This window comes from Dasypus novemcinctus, chromosome 22 (genome assembly GCF_030445035.2).
Source record: "Dasypus novemcinctus isolate mDasNov1 chromosome 22, mDasNov1.1.hap2, whole genome shotgun sequence".
Classification (NCBI taxonomy): Eukaryota; Metazoa; Chordata; class Mammalia; order Cingulata; family Dasypodidae; genus Dasypus; species Dasypus novemcinctus.
The window spans coordinates 1,886,922-1,902,261 of record NC_080694.1 but is presented as its reverse complement, the minus strand read 5'-3'; the positions used below and the strand labels follow the sequence as shown (position 1 = coordinate 1,902,261).

At 36.9% G+C, this 15,340-nt stretch overlaps 1 long non-coding RNA gene across 1 annotated transcript; it reads left to right on the top strand.

Annotated features, from left to right (window-relative positions):
- The first annotated feature begins 1,161 nt into the window (after positions 1 to 1,161).
- On the top strand, positions 1,162 to 13,151 carry LOC131275260 (uncharacterized). Its single transcript, XR_009182702.1, has 2 exons — positions 1,162 to 8,921; positions 9,785 to 13,151. It is a non-coding gene; the product is annotated as an uncharacterized lncRNA (long non-coding RNA).
- Positions 13,152 to 15,340: the final 2,189 nt, after the last annotated feature.

Here is a 15,340-nt window from a genome sequence, read left to right as displayed (position 1 = left end):
GTGGGGCTTCACAAGTCCAGGCTCTGCAGGCAGACTGCAACCAGGAGCTCCAATGAAAGTCCAATGAATATTCTTGATGAGTTCTGGGAGATATTGGCTGTCCGGGAAATACTCTATCAATGCTGGAATCACTTCCCCTTTTAAGGGATTCAACTGATTGGGTTAAGCATCACTCACTGCTGCTGGCAATCTCCCTGACTGGTGTAATTATAACCGGCTATCTATGATTTACCACTGCAGTAAAGTCAATGGTGACTAAAGTTCATAAATGCCCTTGTACTACAGTTAGCCTGGTGCTTGCTTGGCCAAACAACTGGGCACAATTACCTGGCTGAATTGACACAGTAGCCTAACCATCACATAAAATTTACCCTTAATTATGTTGGTAGACCTCATTCAATCAGTTGAAGGCCTTCAAAGCAAAAATGGAGATTTTTCCCAAAAGAAAAAGCTCTGCTTCAACACAGCAGCTCCTGTCTGAGTTTCCAGCCTGCCTGCCTACTCTGCAGATTTCAAACTTGCCAGGCCCCACAAATGTGTAATCCAATTCCTTAAAATAAATCTCTTAAGATATATATATGTATATATCATGTAAATATACATATTTATGTATGCATGTATGTACATTTGCATATACACATCCTATTGGTTCTGTTTCTCTGAAGAACTCTGACTGATACATGTGGGCATAACAGTTTCCCAAAGAGGTTATACTCTTTTACATGCTCGTCAGCAGTGTAAGAACATTTCTTTGCATCACATCCTCGCAACAAGGGTTATAGTCAACCTTTTAAAATCTTAGTCGATCTGTTGTTTGCACTGTATCACACTGTGGTTTTAATTTGCATTTCCCTAATGGATAGTGATGCTGAACTTATTTTTATGTGCTTATTTGCCATCCATATATATTCTTTGATACAATGTCTGTTCAAAATTATTGCCTATATTTTAAATGTTTTTAAATTTTTAAGAGTTTTAAAATATATTCTGGACACAGGCCTTTATATCAGATATATATATATATATATATATTTGAAAACTATTTTTTCCCATTTTCATTTCATCAATATATCTTTTGAAGAGCTAACATTTTAAATTTAATTTGAATGTTTAATTTTCTGATTTTTTATTGTTAGGCTTTTTGTGTCCTATTTTAAAAATATCTGCTAACCTCAAGATCTCTAATATCTTCTATTTTTTTCTTCTAGAAGTTTTATAGTTTTTTAAAGTTAGGTTGATGATTCAATTTGAAAAAAAATATTTTTATATTGTATGAGGTAAGGGTCGAGGTTCTTTTTTTAATTTTTAATTTTTGCATAGCATTAACATCATTCCAGCACTGTTTTATTTACAGGATTATTCTTTCCTCATTGAACCACCTTTGTAAAAAATCAATTGACCTTATATATGTGGGGTTATTTCAGAACTATCTTTTCTGTTCCACTGATCTATGTCTGCCGTTATCACAATTAAAACCGCCATAATTAGTACAGCTTTATAAATTGTCTAAATCAGGTCAAGTCCTATAACTTTGTTCTCCTTTTTTATTTTAGCAAATCAATTTTATCAATACATGTTAAGAAAGCATACAATTCATCCAAAGGGTATAATCAATGGTATTTGGTATAATCACATAGTTGTGTGTTCATCACTTCAATCATTATTAGAGCATTTTCATTATTTCAATAATAACTATTATTATAAACAAAAAGACAAACCAACAAGAAAATTCTTCACCTCTCAATCCCTCTCTGTTTCCCCTGCTGTACATAGCTGCTATTTCTGGCTATTTTTATACAATTATTTATTAAGAATTTTTATTGAGTTATATTCATATACCATATGATCTAAAGTATATAATCAATGGTTTTTACTGTAATCACAATGTTTCTACTACATTTACAAATCTTGACAATCCTAGGTATACTGCATTTCCATACAGCTTTTAGAATCAGCATGCCAATTTCTCCAAAAACATAGCCTGTAACTTTTATTTTAATTGTATTAGGAAAATTGACATCTGTACAATATTGAGCCTTTCCATCCTCAAACATAGAATATCTCTTCATTTAGTTAGATGTTCTTTAATTTCTCTCAGAGTTTTGTTGGTTTTTATAGACATGTTTAAAGATCTGTTGTCAAATTATTTTAAATATTTCACTTTTTTTCATGCGATTGTAAATTGTATGTCTAAAAAATTTAACTTCCAATTATTCATTGCTGGTGTAGTGAAATAAAATTGATTTTTGCATATTGAACTTTGGTCCTGCAACCATGATAACTCAATTATTAGTTCTAGCAGCTCTTTTTAGACTTAAGATTTTCTTCTATAGTCAATCATGTTGCTTTCAGAAAGACAAATTAATTTCATTATTTCAATCTGAATATATTTTATTTCTTTTTCTCAGCTTATTGCACTGGCTGTCTCCAGTATAATGTTGAAAAGAAGTGAGGAAAATAGCCGTCCTAAATTTTGGGGGGTTTATATCATAAATGGAAGGAGGATTTTGTTAAATATCTATTGAGTTTTTCTTTATCAGTCTGTTAATGTGGTAAATTGGTTTTTTTAATGATAAACCAATCTTACATTAATGGGACAAAACCCACTTGGTCATGTTGTATCATCCTTTTTATATATTGCTGGGTTTGAATTAAACATTTTAAAAATACTTTTTAAATCTATGCTGCTTTGGTTTGAATGGCATTCCTCTAAAAGACATGTTCAAGCTGTACCCCCTTTCTGTGAATGTGGTTGAAGATGTGATTAGTTAAGATGAGGCTAAACCAGATTAGAGTGGGCCCTAATTCAGTATGACTGCTGTCCTCACATGAAGGGAGAGGGGCACATACAAATACCTAGAGAATGCCATGTGCTGACAGAGGCAGAGAATGAAGTGCTATCAGTCACATACGTCAAGGATTACCAGCAATCCAGAATCCAGAAATAGGCAAGGAAGGACTCTCCCCTCCAAGTTCAGAGGGAACATGACCCTACTGTTAGGTATATTTCCCCCATATACCACATTCTTAATATGATTGAGCATTTTATCTCTTCTGTAAACAAGGAGATCATGACTATGTCATCTAACTAATCTGTGTTCATCTGTGTACCTTTCTGAACACTTGGAGGAACAATTGAGTTAGTAGCTGTGATTAGATAAGAGTGCCTGGACAGAACTTCCGAGGAGCAATATTTCCATAACTTGTTGAGCTGTCTTTCTCTGTTATTTATTTATTTGTTTTATGAATTTGAATTTAAAAAAAGGTATATTCTGAGTAGTTATTTCTTTTTGACTGAGATTTGATAGTTTGTATCTTCCAAGGCATTTGTCTATTTCACGTAAGTTGTAAAATGTATTGGCTAGCATTGTTCATAATAGGCTCCCATTCATCTTCTCAGGTCTACAGGATCTGTAGTAATGTCTTCTCTGTTTCTTTTTTTAAAGATTTATTTTGTTTATCTTTCTGCACTATCTCATTGTTTCCACTTGCTGTGTCTATTCATCTTCTTTTGTGTTTTTAGGAGGAACCAGGAACTGAACCTGGGACCTCTGATGTGGGAGGGAGGAGCTTAATTGCTTAAGCCACTGCCATTCCCTGCTTTATTTTGTCTCTTGTTATGTCATCTTGTTTGCCTCTGCTTGCCATGCCTGCCTGTCATGCCAGCTTGCCATTCTGTTTTTCCTCTGTTAGGAGGCACTGGGAACTTCTGTTCCCTGCTTTGTTCTGTCTCTCACTATGTTTTTCCTCTCATGTCCCTTGTTGTGTCATCTTGTTGCGTCAATTTGCTGTACCTGCCCATTGTGCCAGCTCGGTGTCTTCTTTAGGAGGCACCAGGAACTGAACCACAGACCTCCCATGTGGTAGGTGGGAACCAAATCACTTGGGCCACATCTGCTTCCCTTCTCTGTTTCTTACAGCCATAAATATTTGAGAGAGAAGTGTTGAAATCTCCAATTATAATTCTGGATTTATGTTTTAATCCCTTTAGTTTTATCAGGTTTTGCTTCATGAATTTTGAAAAAGCATCTATTTTATTATTAGGTATAGAAATATTTAGAATTTTGTGTATTTTTGATGAATTGACCCTTTTTTCCCTTATGAAACTGCCTTCTTTATCCCTGGTGTATTAGTCAGCCAAAGGGGTGCTGATGCAAAATACCAGAAACTGGCTGGTTTTTATAAAGGGTATATATTTGGGGTAGGAGCTTACAGATACCAGGCCATAAAACATAAGTTACTTCCCTCACCAAAGTCTATTTGGAGCAAGATGGCTGCTGATGTTTGCGAGGGTTTAGGCTTCCTGGGTTTCTACGTTCCTGGGGATTGCTTTACTCTGGTTTTAAGGTTCCTTCCTTCCTGGGGCTGGCTTCTCTTTCTTCTGTGCACTGACTTCCCAGGGCTCCAGTTTAAGATTAAACTCCAAAATCTAAACTCCAAAATTAAAAGCACTTTACTCTGTTCTTCACCATGCCTTTTATCTGTGAGTCCCCACCCCTTGATAACTCATAACTCACCCCTAATCATAACTCAATCATGCCCAGATACAGATCAGATTACAAGTATAATCTAATTTTTCTTTTTGGAATTCATTAATTATATCAAACTGCTACACCTGGTAATAATCTTGTATTCTCAAATCTAATTTATATGATATAATATAGCTTTCTTTTGGTGATTATTTTCATGGTATACATTTTCCTATCCCTTACTTTTTTTTTTTTTGTATTACAGCCTGGAGATTGAACCCAGGACCTTGTATATGAGAAGCTGGTGCTCAACCACTGAGCCACATTAGCTCCCCAAGTTGGTTTTTTAATTTGTTTTGCTTATTGTTTTTTTTTTTTTAGGAGGCAGCAGAAACCAAACCTGGGACTTCTCATGTGGGAATTAGGCTTTCAACTGTTTAAGCCAAATCTGCTCCCCTATCCCTTACTTCTAACCTGTTGTAATTAATCAGCCAAAGGAGGGCTGATGAAAGTACCAGAAATTTGTTGGCTTTTATACAGGGTATTTATTTGGGGTAAAAGCTTATAGTTATAAGGCCCTAAAAAGTCCAAATAAAGGTACCATTAAGAGGTACTTCCTGACCCAAAGTCTGTTGTCACATGTTGAAGCAAGATGGTGGGTAATGTCTGTGAAGGCTCAGCCTTCCTCTCTCAAGTCTCAGTGGGCCAGCTTCTTTTGATCTCAGCTGAAGGTTGGAGGGCTTGTTTCTTTCCAGGCTCAGCTGCTCTGGTCTTTTCATGAGGTCAGCTATAAGCTATCAGACAAATGACTAATCTCTTTCTAGGGCCAAGTTTTCTTCTCTGCTGTCTTATATGGAACTCTCTCTATTCCCATGTATCTTTCTCTGTGTATTTATTCTGTGTTCTTGATTGAGCATCTGTTTATATAGCCCACCAAGGGGGCAGGGACTCAACCCTAATGACATGGTCAAATCAAAGCCATAACTTGATTTAATCAAGTAAATGTAAAGCCTTTGAATTTAAATCAGTAAAAAGGTATGATGCCCACAGGAACAGACTAGTTTACAAACATAATCAATATATCTCTTTGGAATTCATAAATAATAACAAACTACCACACCTGTTAAAAGTTATTCTTTTAGAGACAGATAAAGAAGATACAACCCCAGGTATTCGTTCCTTTGAGGGCTAAAGAGACCCATGGGTTCTATGGTCATGGCAGATGGGGTTCACTGCCATGTCAGATGGCCCTTCTTTGGAGCTGGTGTTTCTGCGTGATGGAGCTGGACTCAGATGGGATCTCTTTGCACAAGACTTTCATGCTACTTTACTGGAATTGTAGTTGGTGTTGGAGTTTATGATATATTTAGGGGATTTGAATCTCTGGGCTGACAATATGATAGCCAGGCCCCTGAGCCCCAACAGACTTCAGCTCCTACAATCTGATTTATTGGACTCACCTCACTCAGCTAAGATGGAGTTGAAGAGGGACAACCACCACACCACGGAGTCTAGAGGGCCTACAACTGAAAGCAAGAGGATTGCATCCAGTATCCATGTGGAATCTGAGCCTCCTCTTGACATAGAGGTGCAACAGACACAGCCAATCCAAGGTCCACAGAGAAAAGGTGGCATTGGAGTGGGAAAAGTGGACATGGTGGCTGATGGGTATGGGGAATGGCAGGAAGAGATGAGAGGTGGAGGTGCCTTTGGGACTTAGAGTTGCCCTGGATGGTGCTTCAGGGGCAATCACCAGACATTGTAAATCCTCCCAGGGCCCACTGGATGGAATGTGGGAGAGTATGGGCCATGATGTGGACCATTGACCATGGGGTGCAGAGATGCCCAGAAATGTACTTACCAGGTGCAGTGGATGCGTCATGATGATGGGAGTGAGGGTGGCTTGGGAGGAAATGGTGGGGTGGGGGTGGTAGGGTTGAATGGGACCTCATATTTTTTTAATGTAATATTTTTACAGAATCAATAAAAATAAAAAATTTTTTTTAAAAAGTTATTCTTTTAATTTTTTGAAAGTTGCTTTCTTGTCAACAGCATAATACAGATGGTAGATAGTCTTATTTTGCATCCAATCTGATAAGCTCTGCCTTTTGTTTGGAGTGTTTAGCTATTTACAATTAATGTAATTATTGGTAGATTTTGGCCTTTATCTATAACCATGCTATTTGTTTTATATTTTTAAATATCTTCTTTGGTTTTCTTTTTCTTCCTTTCCTGATTTCTTGGGATTAACTGAGTATTTTTCATGATTCTGTTATATCTCTAATTCTAATTCTTAACTAGGTCTTTGTTTTATTTTTACTTTTCAGATGTTTGATTAACATATTTTATAATATATCTCTATACACACACATATATAGTCAACTAATCATGGTAGTCCTTCAAATGATATACCATTTCACTTATAGGTTAAGACTCATTTAACAGTATGGGTACCACTTGAAATAAAATTGAGACACTCTATGTGACTGCAGCAGTTTGGTATTGTTTATGAATTCCAAAAATAGATGTTTGATTATGTTTGTAAACTGGTCTGTACCTCTGGGTATGTTAGATTGTATTACCTTCAGAGATTTCATTTTTACTTAATTAAATAATGATTAAGGCTTTGATTGGGCCACATCAGGAAGACATTAATCCCCACCCACCAAAGGGGTAGGGACTCACAGAGAAAATGATAAGGCAGAAGAGTTAGTTGGAGTTTTAATGCTGGGGGCTCAGGAAGTAAATATACAGAGAAACAGATATGTAAGGAAGGAGAGAGGCTCCATTAGACATGGCAGAGTCCCCAGGAAGAGAGTTGAGCCATTTGCCTGATAGTTTACAGCTGGCCTTGCAGAGAGAGCAGGGCAGCTGAGCCTGGAGAGAAACAAGCCCTGAGAGGAAGATGAGACTTAACCCAGACTGTGGCTGAGATTGGAAGAAGCTGGGACCATGGAGCCTTAAGAGGAAAAGAGAGGCTGAACCCTTGCAGAGGTCGGTAGTCATCTTGCTCCAACAGACTTTGGTGAGGGAAGTAACTTATGTTTTATAGCCTGGTATCTGTAAGCTTCTGCCCCAAGTAAATACCCTTTAATAAAAGCCAACAGATTTCTGGTATTTTGCATCAGCACACCTTTGGCTGACTAAGACAGTGAGACACTATTTCCTGGGTCTAACTCTGACATGGAGAAACACAATGCACATAATATATACATATGCATATGTATGTACATGTGTATATGTGTGTATATATATGTATATATACATATATATACATAAGATTATGTATATATATACTCCTACAGATATTAGTAGAAATTAACATTTGTATTATAAAGTTCCTCAAAGGTAAATCCCCCTAGTCATTAAAACTGGCCTTTTATAGAGTTCTAAAGAAAAAAAATACAAGCTTTCAAGTGGATAATGATCAGTATTTGATTTTCAAATTGTCCTTGTACAACACAGATGACACATTTTAAAAAAGGCAAAGGGCAATAATGGGTTGAATTGCTTTCATTATTTAATGTGATCCTTATTTCCATTTATATGAGTGATGATTCATTATTTTTATTCTAACTCTAAATGAGCTGCTGCAGAATGAGAATTATTCCTCCCATTCACACATCTGTAGGCCTGGGTGAAGGGACCTTGCATCATTCATCTATTGGCCTTGACTAGTTAACCCAAGACTCATGCATTTCACTTCTGATCTTGAGTGAGTGAAATTTTAGAGAAACTGTCCCCATTAGTAAATTTGGGAGAAAAAAATACTAACTTGAGTATAGCCTGACTCTGGTACATCAACTGTGCAGAATTATTTTTATAATGTATCATAAAAAATGAAAACACTATATAATCATAATAAATATGGTAAATATATTTAAAGCTTATATGTAATTATATAAAGGGACAGCACTTGTGGTAACCTGAAACTTTCTTGTTTATACAGTTATTACTTTTGCTCTGAACATAGAGGCTGGTAGGGAGTTTTCAGGAAAACATTTGAGGGCTGCTCTGCCTTTGCATGGGACCAGTATTATGTGAGAAATGATTTAATGGTTTGTGCACAGTAGGGTTTGTGCATCATTACAATATAAATACGATTTTTTAACAATGTGGATGCTAGGAATTTATTATAAGTGCATTCTTCATAAGAAAGGATATAGATGCAATTTTGCTCATCCTCTTATGTATGTTCTGGACTGAACAAAATGTATGACCACAGCTTCCTCATATGTGGACTTCTATAAACATAATCTGTAAACCTATGTTGACCTTCACAGTGTTTCCAGGTTGATTGATTTTAGCTATAATTTTGCCTGTCCCCCTCTTCCTGTCCCTGCAGACAGCTGGTCTGAGTGTGATGTGTCCTTTTATTTGCTGTGGGCACTGAATGTTCCAGAGACACCATGGAGTACCAGCCCTGCATTTTCAATTCTATTTTCATCTCTGGTAAGGGCAGAGATGCTTATCAGTATGAATAAAATAATTTCCAATGTTTAGAGTGGAAATGATTCATAGATTGGAGTTTTGTTTGTTCTTTGAGGCCCTGTCTGGAAAAATGCAGCTCTGGATTTAACAAGTGTGGCTTTGTGGTCTTCAGAGTATGGATTTGTAGAAAACAACAATTTCTGACTTGAATTTAGTTTATTATTTTAAGATTATTTTTCTAGAACAATGGTTTCCATAGTTGACTATGTTTTGTCTGTAACCAAATTTCCCTCATATAAGGACACCAGGCATTTGGGTTATGGCCCATCCTAATAGCCTCATCTTAACAATCACACCTTCAAGACCCTATTTCCAAATTGGCTCCTACTTTGGAGCAGAGGATGGCCCTCAGGGGACAGCCTTTTCAAAAGGGCCATAATGCACAGCTCTGCCCACACTTTGATTTTGGACTTCAAGCTCCCAGAACTGGGGGAGAATACATTTCTCTTGTTTTAAGCTGCCCTGTTGGAGGTACTAAGAAGCTGCCTAAGAACATGGCACAAAGCCAATCTCACCCTAACATGCTGCTTCCATGTGTCTTGACCAGCTGTGCCAACTGGCTACACAACCTGGAAGCAAGCCTCCTGGTAATGTTGATTGACTTGATGGAAACTAGTTACTCTACATTCCTCAGAACTGGCGTTTAACTCTAGACTGCAGACATTAACACATCAAATTAGTCAGCTGAGACATGATTAGATGGCTCTTATTTTAGGATCAATAGGTAAAAATGAACAAAAACTATCAGATGCTGGCACTTTAGTATGTTTAGGATGTTTAGGAAGACAACATTGATATATTATTATTATTATTTCTGTTTGCAGCACAGAAAATCAGCCACCTGAACACCTAAGTGGTTTCCATTCCAGCTTTACTGACCAATAACAGCAAAAAAAGCATATTCCAAGGAAAGAACCACACTAAGCAGATTCAAAAGGGATTTAATAGGCTGTATTTCTCCTTATGTAGAAAAACGTTCTTGTATTGAAATTTCTTAGAGAGTGATTTTTAGTTTCTTGAGACACAGAGTATATAATGGTCATAAAGATGCCAGCCACTTGCCTTACCCAGGCTCCTGCAGGAATGATCCATTTGACTAATGATAAAGCATCTGCACACATGGTGCTTTGTTCATCTTCTGTATGAAGTGATGAAATTATGGAGAAGTAGGAGCCTGTGACCACCCCCACCTGAGAGGAAAATTCCACAGCCCCCTAACCACATATATCTCACTTCTGTAACAAGCTTGCTCGACTGTAGAACCTTTACTCAAGGCCTCCTCCTGTAGAAAGTGTCATCAGCCCCTGCCAAAAGACCAACCTGACCCAGAATTGTAAATAACAAGAACTCCCCGACTACTTGTCTCCCCTGATAGAATTCCCAGCCCTTGATTAACCACAAACACCTGCTTCGTACATGCTTGCTGAGCTATTGCCCCCCACCCTGAACCTAAAAGCCTTTATAAGCAAACTCCCCCTGTGACTTAGGGCTGCTCTCTCCTCTGTGTAGGATGAGACAGTCACCATGTGGCTAATAAAGCTCTCAATTAGAACTTTATTCAGAGTCTGAGTCTGGTTGATATCGTTGGTCTATAACATTTGGAGGCCCCAGTGAGATAGATCGACAAGACCCCCCACTCCAACAGGGTTGATCTCCTCAGACTCAGGGAGATGGGTACATTCTGGGGATGGACCAGCAGTCTAGGGGAAGGCCTTGGAGAGATGTTCCTCTGCCCCGGATGCTGCCTGGCCCTGGAACTTGTCTCCACCTAAATTCTATCTGGAGAGCATCAGGAGTTCCTGGGCCCAGGATCAGCAAACGGGACGTCCCAAGGTGAGTCTGTTTTCTGGAAAACCTCTGCAGAGTCTGGATTGTGGGGAAGTGGATCTGCTGGATGTAGCGAATAGATCCCACCGACTGGTCAGAGCGAGACGTCGCTCTTGACTCTGGTTCAGGTTGTCTGGTTTGTCTCTTCATCTGTCTTATTTGTTTGTCTTTTTGTATTTCTGTTCTGTGTAATTTGTGAAGAATTATGAGTCAATTGTAAACTGTATGTTTCTGCTAATGTGTTGTAATTGTTTTGTATTTATCTGTTTATTCAATGTCAGTGTGTATTTTGATACCTCTGGATGGTGATATAAATTAATAAAGATTTTTTAAAAAGAGCTCTATTCAAATGACCAAATATTAAATAAATGCTTATATTAATACATAAGTTTGAATGTTAATGGGATTTCTACAGTGACAAAAATTGTAAGTCTTAACAAAATTACTGTGTCTTTTCATTTAAAAAATAGTTCTTGCCTAAATTAAAATGAATGGTTTATTTTTCCTCAGAATAAAATGAAGGATGTAAAAAAATGAATATTAAAGAAAGTTAAAAATTTGTGGGAATGCTAACTGAAATTTAATAAGTTTTTCAAAAAGGTGTGTTTTGCCCTAAAATAGAATGACTAATTTTCGTAAACTCATGAAACTTAAATGCATGTGGTGAATTGTAGAAGATATTGTGGTAATTTTAAGTAAGAGAATGTGTTCTGTGAAAATAAAACTTGTCTTAAAGTGATGTGGGCTATGGGTGGGAGGCTCTTTGTCTCTTCAGAGATAACCTTAACCTAAACTGTCTGTCCTGATTTGTAGGTGTGGAACGGTAAGAGGCTGCAGTCCTGCTCTTGGTGACCATGGCAACAACTCCAGTCCCAGGAGGCAATTTAACAATGCAAACTCTATACATACCAGTCAGTCCAGGGAAACTCTGATGGTGGTAATGACAAAACTAAAGGGAACTTAGACTTGGCCTTGAATAAAATATATAATATAGCCTGTGCATAAATTCAAAATCATCTAATTCTATATCCAAGTGTGCCTAGTCTCTAGAAATCCAGTTAAGTAATAAAGGGCTTTGAATGTTCAGAAAGGATGTAAGACTGAGTGTGTATTCAAAGTTGCATCCAGACAGAATGTGGGCAAGATGCTAATTCAAGTTCACCTGAGGTGTGAGCGATATGTTAATTCAAAACCTACCTGGTACTCAGGCAAAGACTTAACTAACAAAGAAAGTAGTTTTCTTTGATTAAAAGCACCATTTGACTCCCCACCCTGTATAAAAAGAACTTGAAAATCTTGTTCTGGGCTCGGGTTTGAAACAGAAAGCACCTGAGTCCGGCCAGCCATCAATAAACCATTTTTCCTTCTCAAAATCACTCCTGAGTCCTGTTCTTTCTATACGCAAATAATTGAACCTCTCTCAAATTCTACAACAAAAATAGTATAATTATAGTCTATGTGGTTATAAATAATTATAAGAAGTTTAATGAAGCATTGTTTAAAGTGTTTAAATGGCTAAATCCAGAAAGTCAGTATTAAACAAAAACTGAATTGATAATAATAATAAAAGGTAATTTTATAACAGGAGGGCTTGTCGGTAGCCAGCCTCCCCTGCCAACTTGCTTCTGGGAGACTGTTATTGGTATTGCATGCTACTAAGTTTAAAGTGAAGAAAAGTTTAATGTTAATAGTAATTATGTTATAAGAGGTTTGCCTGGTAACTTGTGTATGTGGAATGTGTGGAATGTGTTTTTGTTGTTGGGGAAATGGGAGAAATTTTGTCCTGAAATAAGGTGATTGATTATTGGGAACAGTAGAGTGTGGGATGAAGCCTGGGTGAATGCTGAAAGTGTAGAAAGTTTGTGAAAGGGAAATTTTTGTAATTAAGGTTGAGTGGAATTTGGTGGGTCTGTCCATAGAGTTTTGAAGGGTTTAGTATTGGGTAGTATACGGATGCAAGGTTGGAAATTTTGTTCTTTCTCAAAATCTCTCAAGTCGTTAGTCTGTTTTGGTAAAAGTTTCCTGAATAATCTGTATACAAAGAAAGTCTGTTTTATCAAAATAGTTTCTTGTGCTTTAACCTCATCATTTCCTCAGTGTTTGAAGAAGAAAAGGTCTTATCTCTTTTAAAGGAACATAATTTTCAAGCCTGCTTTCTCAGAATCAAATCCTGAAAAGTAGCTTTTTATTTCAGGCTAATTGCAAAAGATTTGTTCTTTTACCTTGAAAGAAAAATTAAAGTAATAGTTGAGTTCATTTAATATGTTATAAGTCAAATGGAAAATGTTTAAAAGTGTTCTAAAATTAACAGGTTTTTTTCCTTAACCCTCTGTTAAAGTTGTATGAATAAAAAGTTCAAATAAATACTTACAAGTGTATAAATTTACCAATATTTCAGCATAATATTCAACAGAAGTACAATGTGGTTAATTATGGTTTTAATTATTATTTAAAAAGTGTCACAGAAACAACCTCTTATCATAAATTAAAATAACAACACTGTAGTATGCAGCAGTCCACATATTGCTAGTTTGTTGCAAAAAGTTAATGTCCAGCTGTGTCACTATCACTTTGTTTTAAAACTTGCTAAGACTTCCTTTAGTGTCTTCTTGGACAGGTCAAGCCAGCCTGCATTCCTCTATCTGTGAAAAACCCAACAATAGATTTTGCAGTGCTTTTCAGGGCTATGTGCATAGCCCAACCATCTCTTTTGGCATGGTGATGGTGGTCTGGCTGTGTGGAAGAAATCTGTGGCTGAAACCCTACTGATAACGATACTAACCAGTAATCTTTTTTTCAAGATTGAAAAAAAATCAGAGACTGTAGTATCTTATCTTAAGAGCCTGAACTATGCAAACAATTAGAACAAGCTGCAAAGTCCCTGCTGCTCTAAATTCTTAAGTGTTGTTTGGTTGGGTAAAATAAAACTATACTTTCTGCTGTAATTGATAAAGTACAATGTTTTCTCATGTTAATAGAATTTGTAATGTTATTAAAATACTAAAAATCTTTCAGCCCTCATTTAGCTCAAATATTGAAGCTATTGTTTATATTAATTGGGAAAACATCCTTCATAAAAGTGGGAAACCTCCAGCAAGCTGCTTTAAATGATAGAAAGAAAGTAAATTGTGGACATTAACTTAGCCTATGAATTAAATGTAGCAAGCACCAATATTTGGTTTGAGTGAAGTTTGTGGCAAAGGCAAAATTCTAAACAAGTACCCCTTGGGTTTTAATCGCAATTCTGGAAAGAAGCCAAAAGTACAATATTAAAAAAGCAATTATGTGCAGCATAAGAGGTCCTGCTAAAAGTGAAAGATTTAACCCAATAGTGTCTGGTCACTCTGAAAACTGCCATCCCTATCCAGGGGTGGATTGCAAATACTAAAAGCAAGACAGAAATAATGAACTGTTATAAATCACCCTGAAATCTATGAAAAAACATCTGGGATATCTGCTAGTAGTAATGGGTGACTATCTGTCATGTCCCTGCCCACCCCACTAACATTCCTTTTAAAACTGTTAATGCAGATGCTTTTGTAAAGATCCGGGGCCCTACTGATGAGACCTGGGAAAAGGCAGGGTGGCTCCACTGAAAAAAAACAGGCATCATGTGTACCGAACCTTGTGGTGTCTAGCTTGGCAGTTCTAGCTGCCTGTTACTCGCCAGTGCCAATAACTAATGTCGAGTCCCTCCTGCTCTTGAGAAGAATGAGCCCTCAGATAGCCTGTCACAATTGCTACCATGCATCACATTGACTTTGCAGATTCTGGAACTGTGAGCTTGCAGCTTGTGTCTGCCTGTGAGCTTTGGGCCTGTGTGCTCTCTCCTTATGCTATTGTAGCAGGAACTGTTGACATTGCAAAGAAAGGTAAATACTGGCCCCTTGAACTAATAGCACTCATAGTCATGACCTACAGAAGAGTTTGTGGAAAATATTTCTTGGAATTGCCCCTCCATATGAATGGCTGAGAAATATAAATAAAACAGGACAGTATTTAACCCTTAAACATATAATTTTAAAGCCTGTGTTAAAAATCCATGTGGTTTCATGACTCATAAAGTAACTATTAAGAATAACTCATTGTTTTATGAAAATGGTGCCTTGTATACATATCTACCAGAAAATGTGTTGCAGGATGGAGAAACAATAGTGATGGCCAGAAGAAAAAAAGGCATCTGGATACTTGTGAGAATAATGCAGATTTGGCAGTCATCTCCTGAAAGTCAGTTATTGCTACATATGGTACAAGAATTCTTGAAACAGACTAAATGCTTTATTGGACTGCTTATTATAAACATTTTAAGACTGATTGGAATCATTACAGCTGCTGCAACTGCTATGGTAACTTTACATAAAAGCACAGACTCAACAATACATGGCATGATTAGCATAAAATGCTAGTGATTTACGGCATAGCCAAGATCACATTAATAAACAGTTAAATAATTGAGTTAATGAATTAGAATTGGCTGTTTTGCATATTTGAGGATCAATTGTATAGTTTGAACTTGTTGAAAGGATTGTAGTGTGATTGGAATGAAGTTTTCC